Source organism: Quercus suber, unplaced genomic scaffold, assembly GCF_002906115.3.
Source record: "Quercus suber isolate HL8 unplaced genomic scaffold, Cork oak 2.0 scaffold_18, whole genome shotgun sequence".
Lineage (NCBI taxonomy): Eukaryota > Viridiplantae > Streptophyta > Magnoliopsida > Fagales > Fagaceae > Quercus > Quercus suber.
Genome location: NW_027069483.1, coordinates 117514 through 131718, shown reverse-complemented (window position 1 = coordinate 131718; position 14205 = coordinate 117514). Strand labels below are relative to the sequence as shown.

General features: G+C 35.3%; 1 pseudogene; it reads right to left on the bottom strand.

Moving 5' to 3' along the window:
• Positions 1–1564: 1564 nt before the first annotated feature.
• Positions 1565–3816, bottom strand: LOC112022381 (uncharacterized; annotated as a pseudogene).
• Positions 3817–14205: the final 10389 nt, after the last annotated feature.

Below are 14205 nucleotides of genomic sequence, written 5' to 3'. Positions count from 1 at the left end.
CAAAAATTAATTGCAAACATTAAGAAAATCATTGTCTCGGCCACAAAACAAAGCGGCCATTTGAGTTTTCAACGCCAACAAAATTAAAATTGTTTAATCACCACAACCCGGTGATATGAGCAAACTTGGACAAGAAAGTAAACAAAAAAAAGGGGGAAATCTCTTAATACAGAAGAAGCAAGATTTGAAAATCATGACGTGGAGGTTGCAGGGCGTTCTCGGGCCTCAGGCTCGGATGGTGGCTGCTGGACGGGGTCGTGAACGGGAATTTGGCCGAGATGATCTCCAAGGAAAGGATGGCTAGCCACTTCTGGCTCCTACATCCCCACGTGGGAATCGATCTGTTCCACCAATTCCCTTAGGCTGGTCGTCTCTTCCTCGTCAGCACGTCCGGTTGCGGTCATCGGCTCCGGCGGGGGGACTGGAAATGGAATTTGGCCGGGGTTCCTCAAGGGTGAATCCTCGGGGACCCCCAAAGCCTGCAGAGCGGCCAGCCAACCCTCCTCAAAGCCAAGCAGCCGTGCCTCATTAATGACCGGCTCTGCTGAGTTCTCTGCATCTGCGAACCCCTCCTGGTACCATTTGTTCTCGCTCTCCTCCAAAGCCGCCCTCAAATCACCCAGCTCCTCGGACCGCGCACTAGGCTTACTCTCAGCTTGTCCCAGCTTGAGCTCGGTCTCCCCCAGCTGAACTTCCAGTTCTTTATATCTTTTCTCCACGGCCAGCCTCGCCTTCTCCGCAGCAGCAGCCTTCTTCTCGGATGTCGTGGCAGCCACCGTTTCTCCTTCGCGGTCACCTCGGCCACGTCCTTTAGGGCCCTCTCCCGGCCAGCATCCTCTGCCAGATCTGTGACGCGACGGCCAAGGATGTAGGCCAGCTGTGCAGCCTGGCAAGACATATGTACGGAAATTTTTTTTTTTAAAAAAAAAAAAAAAAAAGAAAAAAAAAGGGAAGTCCTGATCTTACCGCGATAGTGTGCCATTGCAGCCGTCGCCCCATTGATTCGTCAGTGCCATCTTCGAAAGCACGCACGTCCTCAGGCAGGAGGAGCCCCCGAGCCAAGGTTTGGGCAATATGGCCGCCGGTTCCTTTCCCCCAGACATGTACACGGGCATCCGAGGGGAGAGGTTTGCCATCCATCATAAAGGAGGGCTGCCACGCGGGCACGGCGCGGGAAGAAGACGCCACATTCAACCCCATCTGGGTCACGGGTTCGCGAATCACGATACCGCTGGAGGGACGAGGGGGCGTTCTTGACCGCGCATGAACTGGGTCGGCTGGCGTTTGCTCGATAGTGCGCGGCCTTTTCCTTTGCCGTGCAGGAGCTGTCGGAGGAGGTGGGCTAGGCTGGGTGCGTCCTTGATTGTGTTCCTGCTGCTGCTGATTCCCGGCAGACCGGGCTCCGGGGACGAAGCGGGTGATTGACATTACCTTTCGAGCAGTGGCGGCTCCAGGAAATTTTTTCAGGGTGTTCCTCAACAAGTATAAATTACACAATCTAATAAAAAGAAAATTTTATATATTAACAACAACAACAATCAAAAAATATGCAAATACATAAAATTTACAATTGCCTTCTACGAGTTTTCATATTTTGAAATCGTTGCATAATAGTCTCATTATCTATAGTACAAGCTATATCTTTTTCAATATACACAACTAAGCAATCATTCATCCATTGATCTCCCATTCGATTGCGCAGTTCATTCTTTACATATTTCATTGCTGAAAAACTTCTTTCTACTGTTGCAGTAGCAACTGGAAGGGTCAAAGCTAGCTTCACAAGTAAGTAGACTAATGGATAAGTCTCGTGTTTCCTTGTGCTCACTAACTTCTCAGCAAGTTCACTAACTCCTTGAAGCTCTAAAAAGAAGTCATTGCTGCGCATATCAAAAATGTAATTCTGCAGTTGAGAGTCAAGTGCCAAAATATCTGTCCCAAGAAAATAGAAGGATAGAACTTAGCTAGACGTATCAACTTTTCCTTATCGAAAGCCACAAATGAATTACTTGGATTCAAGCAAGCCATACAAAGTAGCAAATCGGTATTCGCCTCAGAAAAGCGATTGTTAAGCTCTTGAAGTTGCATATCTATGACTGTGTAAAATAGCTCAACACGATAATATGTAAATTTGAATTTTTTTGGGTGTTGCGTCGCGGCCTCCCACTAACTACAAATATCGCTTCCATGTCCAAGATAGGAATATCATGTGAGGTACAAAATAAAGATACTTCAGCCAATAAAGATGCCCATTCATCATCTCTCATCACTTGCAACCGTTGCTTAGACACTTTAACAAGATCCATAGCATTTACTATATCTTGATTTTTTTTTTGTAATGCTATTGATAACTCATTTGTGATCCCTAAAATATTTTTCATCAAGTGTAAAGCAAAGACAAATTCAAAAGAGAGAATTGACCTCATAATAGATCGAGCTTCAACTTTTTGGTCGGAGAGGCCATCTTCTTCAATAATCTCTAATACATCAACAAAGCAGAGAACATCAAAATCAAGTTGAGAATAGTCCCATAATATGATCCCCAACGTGTATCACCAGGACGTTTAAGATTTGTCTCTTGATTCAAACCTTGCCCACTTCTACGTACACCATTCTCTAAATCTTCTTTAATTTTGGCAAATTGTATATCTCGAAGAGCATCTCGTCTCTTACAAGAGCCTCCAACAACAGTTACTAAATTACTAACCACATAAAAAAATTCAGCAATGTTATGTGATTTTTAGCAACAGCAACAAGTGTCAATTGAAGTTGATGAGCAAAACAATGGACATAAAATGCTGACTTGTTCTCTTTCAAAATCAAAGTTTTGAGACCATTGATATCACCTTGCATATTACTAGCCCCGTCATAACCTTGCCCACGTAGATTCGATAAACTCAAATTATGTTCACAAAGTAAACATTCAATAGCATGTTTGAGTGACAAAGCGGTAGTACTTGCTACATGTACAATACCAAGGAATCGCTCTATAATAATTCCTTCTTTGTTCACATAACGAAGAACGAGGGCCATTTGTTCTTTCACTGAGATATCACGTGACTCATCAACTAATATTGAAAAGAACCCATTGTCAAGATCCTTGATGATGGCTTTGGATGTTTCACGTGCAATTGCATTCACAATGTCTTTTGAATATCATGGTGGGTAAGCTTGCAATTTTTCGGAGCTTTTTGCAACACTTCATTGATAGATTCATTGTGATCCCCCAAAAATTGTACAAGCTCAAGGAAATTTCCTTTATCACTTGAACCTTGAGATTCATCGTGACCACGAAATGCTAATCCTCGGCATAAAAGGAATCTTATGCAATCAACTATTGCATTTAATTGAATCCGATATTCAATTTTATCTTGACTTGATTGCTTAACAAAAACACTTTGAATGTGTTGCTTTTCCTTCAATAAATCTACATCTTCTGGACAGCTTGGTTATGAGCACTATTAACTCCTCCAACATGGGAATGTAACTTATCTTTTGATTCCAAAGTTTGAATCCCTTCGTTACAAAAGTGTCACCTCCTCCTTGCTTTCCAACATCTTGCCCAAATAGGTAGCAATAAAAACAAAATACTGCATCCTTGGCTATACTATATTCCAACCAGTATCTATTTGTATACCATTCGGATATAAATCGACGGGGCTTTCCAGAAAAATGTGATATAGGGTAATCATCACTGTGTAAAACAGGTTGACAAGGGCCTTTTGTTAAATAATATCTTCTTATTTCATCATGATGATTAGGATGATAAGATGATATTTTTTCTCGTAGCCCAGGATCTGAAGGAAGATTCTCTAAGTTAAGTCAATACGAATTCGCTTAAAAGATGAAGATGAATCTTGCGCAGGAGCTGAATCTTGGGTACGTGGTTTTTTTATCAAATATTTGTCCATAATTCTAGCAAAAGAATAAACAATAGACTATAAGTTTATTTGAAATATTAAAAAAATTATTAATTATTATTGTTTAGTTATTTCATTAATTTGTTTGTCTTTTAAAACTATAATTTATTATATTATTGTTTCATTAATTATAAAATTATTAATTATTATTTAGCCTAACATAATTTAATTTATTTGTCTTTTATAATGTATTGGTTAATTATATTGTTTTAATTATTGTTGTTTAGTATAACAATAAACTATATTACTTTAATTTGTTTGACATTAATTATATTACTTTAATTTGTTATATTATTTAGTTTTTGTGCACATTAACTAAAAGAGCCAAACATTTTACATTCTATGTGCAACATAATAATTAAAGCAGTGTAATGTGCAGCACATTACACTGCTTTATTATTATTTACTACCCGGCCCTATGTGTTCATCAACCCATCTACCCCACCCCACTCAACAGACAAGCAAAATTGTCCCCAATCATAACCTGCCAATCAGAAAATTTCACAATCACAATACACATTTATGCTAGAAGACAATAATATCACCAACCAAACACACACTGATAATAGTACCGGATAAGACAAAGCCAAACAAACATACAAAAAGCAAAATAAATTTAAAAAGGAAAGCTGTAACCGGATAAGGCAAAGCCAAACAAACAGGAAAAAAGCAAAATAAATTTAAAAAGGAAAGCTGTAAAGAGTAAAGATTGGTTCTCTAAAAAAAAAAAAAAAAAAAAAAAGAAAAGAATAAAGACTCGGCAGCCAATGAGAGAAGAGAGAGATATGAGTTAAACTAAAATAAAGAGAGAGAGAGATCAGACTTGCATTTTCAATTTTTCAGTTCATATGTTTCATCTCAGTGTTAAAGAGAGAGAGAGAGAGAGAGAGAGTCAGAGATTGAGAGAGAGTCAGAGAGAGAAATACCTTGAGGCCGAGCATCGGAGCAGCCGAGACCGATCTGCGACGAGGGGCAAGCGACGAGCAACGACGAGGGCCAAGCGACGATCAATGACGAGGGCGAGCGACGAGGGAGGGGCGAGCGACGACGACTAGGGGCGACCGATCTGCGACGGAGCGAGCTGCGCGGCCTGCGCCTGCGAGCGACGAGACCGTCTCACCGTGGGGTTTAGTTTGATTTTGCTTTGTATTGTGTTTGGTTTGCTGACTTTGCTCTCTGTATTGGGTTTTCTTTTTCTTTTTTTGTTGATAAACACTCTGTATTGCAGTATTGGGTAATGGGGTTTGGTTTGATTTTAATCTGTATAGATTGTATTGGGGTTTGGTTTACTCTGCCAACGATTTGACCTTGGTTTGATTTCTGATCTGCTCTGTACCTTTTTTTTTTTTTTTTTTTTTTTTTTTTTGGGGTGAGAGTCCATGGGTGATGGGTTTGCTACCTCCGGATTATGTTGGGCTTGTTGTGGGTAGTGGGCTTGGCTTGCCGTGGGCAGTGGGCTTGGCTCTGATATATATATATTTTTTTTCCAGATTTTTGTTCAAAAATTTTTTTTTTTTTTTTTTTTCTTTTTTTTTTTGCTTGAAAGTAGAACAGATAATTTTTTTTTTTTAATTTGAGGGTGTTCCTAATTTTTTGATTGAGGGTGTTCCTAGTATGGATTAAGTATAAATTTTTTTTTTTTTTTTTAATTTTTTTCAGGTCAGGGTGTTCCTGGGAACACCCTGGCCTGTACGTGCGCCGCCCCTGCTTTCGAGTCACCATAGCTTCACCCGGTGACTCACCAACTACTTCTGTATTTGCGGATGAGGGTTCCTGGTCAACTTGAACCCCTTGCCGGGCGGGGGCTTCTTGCTCGATTTGTTCGTGTGCACGTTCTCTTCTTGCTCGGGACACACGTTCGGCTGATTCGTCCCTCACGGGTGGAATCTCGTCAAAACAAATGTGCCGGGGACCGAGTTCGCGTGCCTTGCCTGCTATGAACTTGGGGGAAGGAAGTTCGCGTGCCGAACGTCTATGTAAGAGAAGAGGGGCTGTCAACTAGCTGGCTGGCTTTGGGACTTGGTGCCCACTTCAGGTTAGAGCTAGGTGGTGGCGCTTGGAGGGCCTTCTTTGAGCCGAACAAAGTTGATGTGCCGTTCAATGATACCTCCGAACGTGCTCGGTAAAAAATATGCCGATCATAACTTAGTAGTGAAGCTCGGCACCCCCGAGCTGTGATAGCAAGGGCTGGGCCTTAGGGCGAATGAGGATTGGGCCCAATGACCGTGCGTTTTGGAGCGGAGACTAGGGGCTGAGTGGGCCCAACAGTTCGGACGCCGCACATGTATATATATGCTAAAATGCAAAATTGACCCTCTAACTTTTTTCAGATTTCATTTTAGTCCACTAACTTAATTTACTTTCGTTCATTTCAATCCTCTATATTTTAAATTTATTCAATTAAGGCATTTCTGTTAACTTTTGTTAAATTTTTTTGAAAAAAAAAATTTAGAAAATATTTTTCAATCATTAATTGATTTTTTTTTTTTAATTTAAAAAATTTGAAGAAAAATTTATAAAATTGAAAAATTAACTACAACATATAACAAAAGTTAATGAAAAAGCCTTAATTGAATAAACTTAAAAGTTAGAGGATTGAAATGAATGAAAGTAAAGTTAGAGGACTGAAATGAAATTTGAAGACACTTAAAAGGTCAGTTTTGTATTTTACATTTTTCTTTTAGTTGAATATAAATGATATTGTTAAAATAGAAAGGAGTGTATTATATGATGTATAAAGAAAAAGCAAAAGTAATTTGGACTGATGGTCGATGTATACAGTAAAAAAAAAACTCCAAATAGTTATATCTTTACTATTCCAAACGGTAGGTTCTAATAAACCCAATGTAAGATTAAAAAAAAAAAAAAAAAAAAACTCCAAATAGCTATATTTTTACTATTCCAAATGGTAGGTATTAATAAACCCAATGTAGAATTTAAAAGATTGGTAAATACTAGTGAGCGCTAATTGTAGCACATAACTGTACACCAGTGAAAAATAAACACTGCTTTTAAAAGATGTCACTAAGTCCCTAACAATAATATGGCATGGGATTAATCCTTCCAACTTTAGGGGGGCCATGCCTTCACGGCTTTACATGTGGCTATGTCCAAGGAGGAGTTATTCTTTGGATTGTTCTCCATCCGTTTCTTCTTTATGAGACTTTAAACTTGGGATCTCTCTCAATCACTTACCCCTCCTTGGACACGCCCACGTCCCAAGATAAGACCCAAGGCCCAATATACAAATTTGGGCCTTTATCCCTACAAAGCTAATTAGAATTCATGACCCTAGATTTTTTTCATAACATATTTCATGTTCCTACTAAATATTATCTAGTATGTCAATGCCTTAATGGTCAATTGTAACTTTCTTAGAGCATTCACATCAGTCTCACCAATTTAATATTTAAGCAAAAATTTATCTAAACTCAACCAAAACAAGTGTGCATTAGCCTCACTAAATTAACTAAACTTTTTAAGAGGATAATCTCATCTCTACATATAGTGAGCCTCTATCCTCGCTACATTAAATTTCAATGTTGATAAAGTATTGAGACTAATGTATGTGTATGAAAATAATAGATAACTAAACTAGTAAAATTAAAGGTTTTTTGGATTAGTTTAACTAAATATTTGAGAAAACTGATGTGAATGCTCTTAATTCTCACAAAAATAGAAAAGATGAAAAGAAGAAAAATGTGTCCTAGAGTTTATCATCAAAACATTTATTTTAATTTAAAAATATATAGTTTTCTCCTAGACATGAAACAATAAGATTATTATTATTGTTATTATTATATACTGCCCTTGACATGAGAGGTTATTTCTTTATTTTATTATTATTATTATTATTTTTAGGATCTTGACATGAGATGAGAAATTGAATCATGATTCTTGGACCTTTATACGCACGGGCGTTGCTCTGCATGAAGAACAAGAAAAGAAAACTAGCGCCTTTATACGCACGGGGGTTGCTCTGCATGAAGAACAATAAAAGAAAACTAGAGATGAATGCGCAGCAAACCAATAGACTTAAATACAGGCTCGTTAGAGATGAAAGGTGAAAACCAGGATCGGCCCAAGTTAGCCTAATGAAAGAGTTTCTGTTTGACATTTGCTGAATCTCAAATCCAGCCCAAGATGGCCAATTATACATCAATCTTGGACGACTTATACATCTTCCAGGATAAAAATGGGTGGGCAAGATATCTCAACAATCTTGTAAGCAGATATGAATGAGACAAACAAAGCACAAGGAAGTTTTTATTATTATTATTTTTTATACTAAATGTATCTTTTAATCTGATTTGGCAATAAGCCAAGCCCAATATGTGTACAAAATAAAATTAAATGAACTAGTCATAACTCATAATCTAATAAATTTTTAATAGTCGACTTGACTCACTTATTTACAAGCTTAAGATTAGTTGTACTTATGTTATGCTACGATGAAATAAAAACTTTTTGTTTTATTTTTTTTACAAAATTAATTTTGATGGTGCGGTATTTCCACTTGAGAAGAAAACAGGAGTTGGGGTCGTGATTAGAGATCACAGAGGCCAGGTCATCGCATCTTGCTCAAAGCTGGTTCATCAACAACTCTGCAGCAACAATATTGAGGCGTTGGCAACTGGTTGTGCTCTCTCGTTTGCACTGGAGGTTGGTGTTAAACGAGCCATCTTGGATGGAGATTCTTTGAGTGTGATTAAAGGTTTGATGGAGGAGGAAAGAATGCTGGTACCACTGGGTTTATTAATTGAGGATGCAAAAAGATTGTCACACAATTTTGATGAATTATGTTACTCTCATACAAAGAGGGAATGTAATGCGTTAGCTCATAATCTGGCTAGATATGTCGTAAGCATATCAGATTTTTTAGTATGGATGGAGAAAGTTCCATCACAATTTCAAAATGTACTTCAAGCCGACTTTGTAGGCTTATTTCAATAAAATAAATTCCATGGTTGGACCCTCAAAAAAAAAAAAAAAAATATATATATATATTAAGAACTTAATGCATGAAGAATATACAGTGTTTTGAAGTAGGTAGAAATTAGTATGATCACATAATTCACATCTAAAAAAGGTCTAGGTGTTTCACTAGTCACCTTCTTTTTTATTTTTTGGCCGTTAAATTAAACAAAAGAAAAAAAGAAGAAAAAACTTAAAAGCATAAAGAAGAGGACATTTAAATTGTTTAAATGTTTGAATGTCAAAAACAATAATAATTAAAATTTTTAATTTAATCGAGGAAACCAATCGCTAAAAAGAAGGCTTTTTATATTGTCACCCGGACCTCAACAGGCCCAACTGCCACTACATGAACAAACATTCAGTGGCCATCAATTATGATCACTCTATTATGATTTATGAGGTGACACATTATATACATTCTCTACAAAGTCATGTGGACCGTTGATATATTTATATGATAAACTCTTAATATATTTTAACATCCGTAGAGGTTAGACGGTAAGATCATCAAAGAAAATTTGAAAATGTTAGAAAAGATCGAGTGTGTGTTCCGCTATGTGAAATTTAGTTTGTGTTTGATCCAGATTATAACCCGAATCTATGTAAAAGTGCTATGGTTTTAATGAGAGATTTTTTGAGGCTTAGTCCATAGAGTAAAAAATTTTGGGTTTTAAAGAAATTTTTGGCCTACTTTTAGCCTATGATAGATCTTCTGTTTAGGATATAAATACCATTTATTTTAAGTTAGGGTTTATTGTGTGGTCTTAAGAGAGAAATACTATATTGCCACATTTTGTAATTTTCTTTATAAATAATAAATCATTGTAACTTCATAGACGTAGCTAAATTGATGAACCACATAATTTTTTGTGCTGTGTGTTTGACTCGTATGTATATTATTTTTCTATCTTTTTTTTTTTTTTTGCCTCTCAAATATATGGGAATTCGTACATATTCCCAACAGTGTGAACACATGAATGAGATGGATATTGGCGCAAACAAACAAATGCGGGCCAAGGAGAGTTGGTATGACTAGGTGATGGCTGACACTGATTGCCAAAAAATGCATTGACACCAACAACGACGATGGAGGCACATGTGGACATGTACATAACACATGGTATCGTGTGAAGGCTGGAGAGATATCAGATGAAATGCATATGAGGGCGTGTGGGTGGCGTTGTGTAGATCGACTTCCATGTGATTGAAATGTGTGGTTGGTTCATTATTGGAAACAATATCTAGAGGGGATGGATCTAGATAGAACTGTAGGGCTTGAACGACATTGATAATGCTAGAAAGAAGCATCACTATTAGAATGGAGGCCGAAAAAAGCCGAAATAGAAATTTGGGAGCTGTTTGGATTGAGAGGTAGTAGAGGAGAGTAGAGAAATAGAGTTGGTCAAAAATAAATTAATTTCTTATTAATTTCACTCTACTATCCTTCTATCTCAATTCAAACAAATCATTAATTTTGATACCATGTTAATTGTTAAAGTAAAAAAGAAAAAATATTAGAGAAAAAATTATCGTAGTTTAACTTTAACCACCAGCTTACATCTTAGTCTATAATGAAAACTTGTAAATGACTATATCTTTATTATTTTGAATTGAATTTTACAATAAACCCAATACGTGGAACATATATATATATATATATATAAATACAAATAAGTTTAACATAGAAACTTAAAACAACTGTAACCCATAGTTCTCTAAAAAATCATAGTCCACGTCTCTGTGGTATATATAAAATGTTAATATATTCGCAGAGATATAATAAATTCATATACACTTCGTACAAAAATGCATGTGAAAATTAATAGTAGTACCATATTTTTTTTTTTTTTTTTTTTTTTTTACAATATATTTGTATATGTGAAACTTTTTAAACTTCATTTCTTCTAGATGTAACTATACTTTATCCAACTTATTTTTTAAGAAAAATAAGTCAATGAAAATCAGCAAAATGCGAGATAAACAATTAGTATACGGTGAATGTACAGTAGATTGGCACAACAAAATGCAAGACAAACAATTAGCACATGGAGAATGTATAATAAGAATAATGCTTTTGCACAATATTCATTAAGCCATTTCTACTACAAAGGTATAATAATTTAACAATTTACATTTCACGGACATTCTTATGTCCTTCAAGGTAGGTATGCTCCATATGTGATTGTGATTGATAGCACATGGTAGAGATTTTAAAGTTCTTGAATGGATGATTGAAATCATCTAACACAATCTGCAACCAAAAATCCAGAAATAAAGAGTAAGAAAGACATAGCTTGATATTGATTATCATAAAGAAGAAGAATTCAAGATAAACGAACCTTATTGAAGACAAACGGGGCTATATTCATGCATTACCCAGAAAGTCTTCAACCTAGATATAATGTTGAAGTCTGGTAAATCACTGATCCGATAGATCAATGTCATCTAACACACACTCTCATGAGGCTACATCAATAAACAATTTTTTGAGAAGCATCAATAAAAAATTTCTAGTGGAAGGAAAGGTTTAAGATGGTCTATTAATATCAAAATTGCTTATGAATATCATTTCTCTTGACATCTATAAAAGTAAATACCACAGCAACATGCCATATGCAAATTTCAGCATGCAAATAAAGAATGGACAATCACAAATTGGATTTCTTAACATAAATGTAAGGCGTATTTATAATGTTTCCAAATAAAATAGACTTTTAACATAAATGTAAATGAAATGTTTCCAACTATGTTTCCTAGTATATTTCCAAATCATTATCATATATTGGATTCCTTACCAAAATAAATTGAATGCATTTAATTTTTTATCTTGCCACTATATGTGTTGGTAATTAGTTGTTTCCTTGGTATTAGTTATTTGAGTCATGGGAAATTATATGCTTTCCAAAATAAGATCAATAGATTTTTTTTTTTTTTTACTAGGAAAATAAAATTATTGCTGGAATTAGTTCAAATCTTATCTCGTATATGTAATAAATTATTAAATAATTTTTTTAAAGAGTTTTAATCTATGACGTCAATTCCTGATGATATTCTTTATTATTAGATCAAGACATCAATCGGTTTTTGGTGTAGGTAGGGATTGAACTCCAGATCTCTTATTCAACTATAAAAAACTTTACCAGTTAGAATAACGGGAACCCACAAATTAATAAATAAATAGATGTTCCACTTTATTAGATTAATATTTTGGAAATCTTATAGTTGAATTCCATATTCTCTATGTTTTTAACATGTATAACAAATTTCATATCAATTGAATGTTATTTACTATTAGATCTATAAACTCAACTTTGATGCATACTTTTATAGTACGTATTATAAAAGTATGTACAAAAACTTGAATTTTAAATATTTTATAGATGAGATGGTCTTGTTATCCGATCATCTTAAAATTTTGCAAGTATGGAAGGTATATTCAACAATAGATTTGTTAAATTTACATACAATAAAATAAATATTTAGTGGTGTAACGTTGCTAAAAGATAAGATTTGAATCTATAACAACTATTTTATGATAATTACTCTTGACCATAAGGCAAAAATAATCCTTTTTTTTTTTTTATATATATTTTATGGGAAAGACAAAACTTTATTAATAATCAGAAGAGGAGAAACATAGCATCTTGAAATTGCCTTTTTGTAAAAAATAATCTTGATTCATTATTTGACAAATAAGAGGTTTTATTAATTAAGCTTGTAGGGACACAATTTGTGGCCCAAACCCAAAGATGAATGGGGTGATGGCCCAGTGAGCCCAATACAATAAATTTGTAGAGAGTGAGTTAAAGAGCTAGACCCTAATGAAGTTAATAACGGCTAGTATAGATCTAGAAGATGATCAAGTAAGAACAGGACACATTGGACTGGATAAATTTACTGTCTGAGGAGATAATTCGGAGTATAAATCAATATAACTATTTTACAAGTACAACTTTGATTGCTACAATATTTCTTTCTCCTTTTTTTGATCCCCATCTCGTGGAAAGTCTCTTACATTATATAGTTCCTCTCAAGCCATCCTGATCCTACACTTGTTAATCATCTAAACCTTCACTTGAGTACGTGTCTCATCATACACCCTCTTTGGCTTTCTGTGAATTGTAGTAACTGAAATTGCACTGTTCAGGGGCCTTCTCCACATAAATGCGGCCAAAAAAGTAGCTGCAATGCATTTAATGTGGTGGTAGCAGCTTTTTCTTTAGATATTTCTGAGTTCTTATCACTCCTATACATGCATGAAGCTCATCCTTATTATGAAAATCTCTTAGTAGGTCACCTAGGTTGCTGGAATATAGATTCAAACTGTATTTATTGTGTCCAAGGAGGAGTTATTCTTTGGATTGTTCTCCATCCGTTTCTTCTTTATGAGACTTTAAACTTGGGATCTCTCTCAATCACTTACCCCTCCTTGGACACGCCCACGTCCCAAGATAAGACCCAAGGCCCAATATACAAATTTGGGCCTTTATCCCTACAAAGCTAATTAGAATTCATGACCCTAGATTTTTTTCATAACATATTTCATGTTCCTACTAAATATTATCTAGTATGTCAATGCCTTAATGGTCAATTGTAACTTTCTTAGAGCATTCACATCAGTCTCACCAATTTAATATTTAAGCAAAAATTTATCTAAACTCAACCAAAACAAGTGTGCATTAGCCTCACTAAATTAACTAAACTTTTTAAGAGGATAATCTCATCTCTACATATAGTGAGCCTCTATCCTCGCTACATTAAATTTCAATGTTGATAAAGTATTGAGACTAATGTATGTGTATGAAAATAATAGATAACTAAACTAGTAAAATTAAAGGTTTTTTGGATTAGTTTAACTAAATATTTGAGAAAACTGATGTGAATGCTCTTAATTCTCACAAAAATAGAAAAGATGAAAAGAAGAAAAATGTGTCCTAGAGTTTATCATCAAAACATTTATTTTAATTTAAAAATATATAGTTTTCTCCTAGACATGAAACAATAAGATTATTATTATTGTTATTATTATATACTGCCCTTGACATGAGAGGTTATTTCTTTATTTTATTATTATTATTATTATTTTTAGGATCTTGACATGAGATGAGAAATTGAATCATGATTCTTGGACCTTTATACGCACGGGCGTTGCTCTGCATGAAGAACAAGAAAAGAAAACTAGCGCCTTTATACGCACGGGGGTTGCTCTGCATGAAGAACAATAAAAGAAAACTAGAGATGAATGCGCAGCAAACCAATAGACTTAAATACAGGCTCGTTAGAGATGAAAGGTGAAAACCAGGATCGG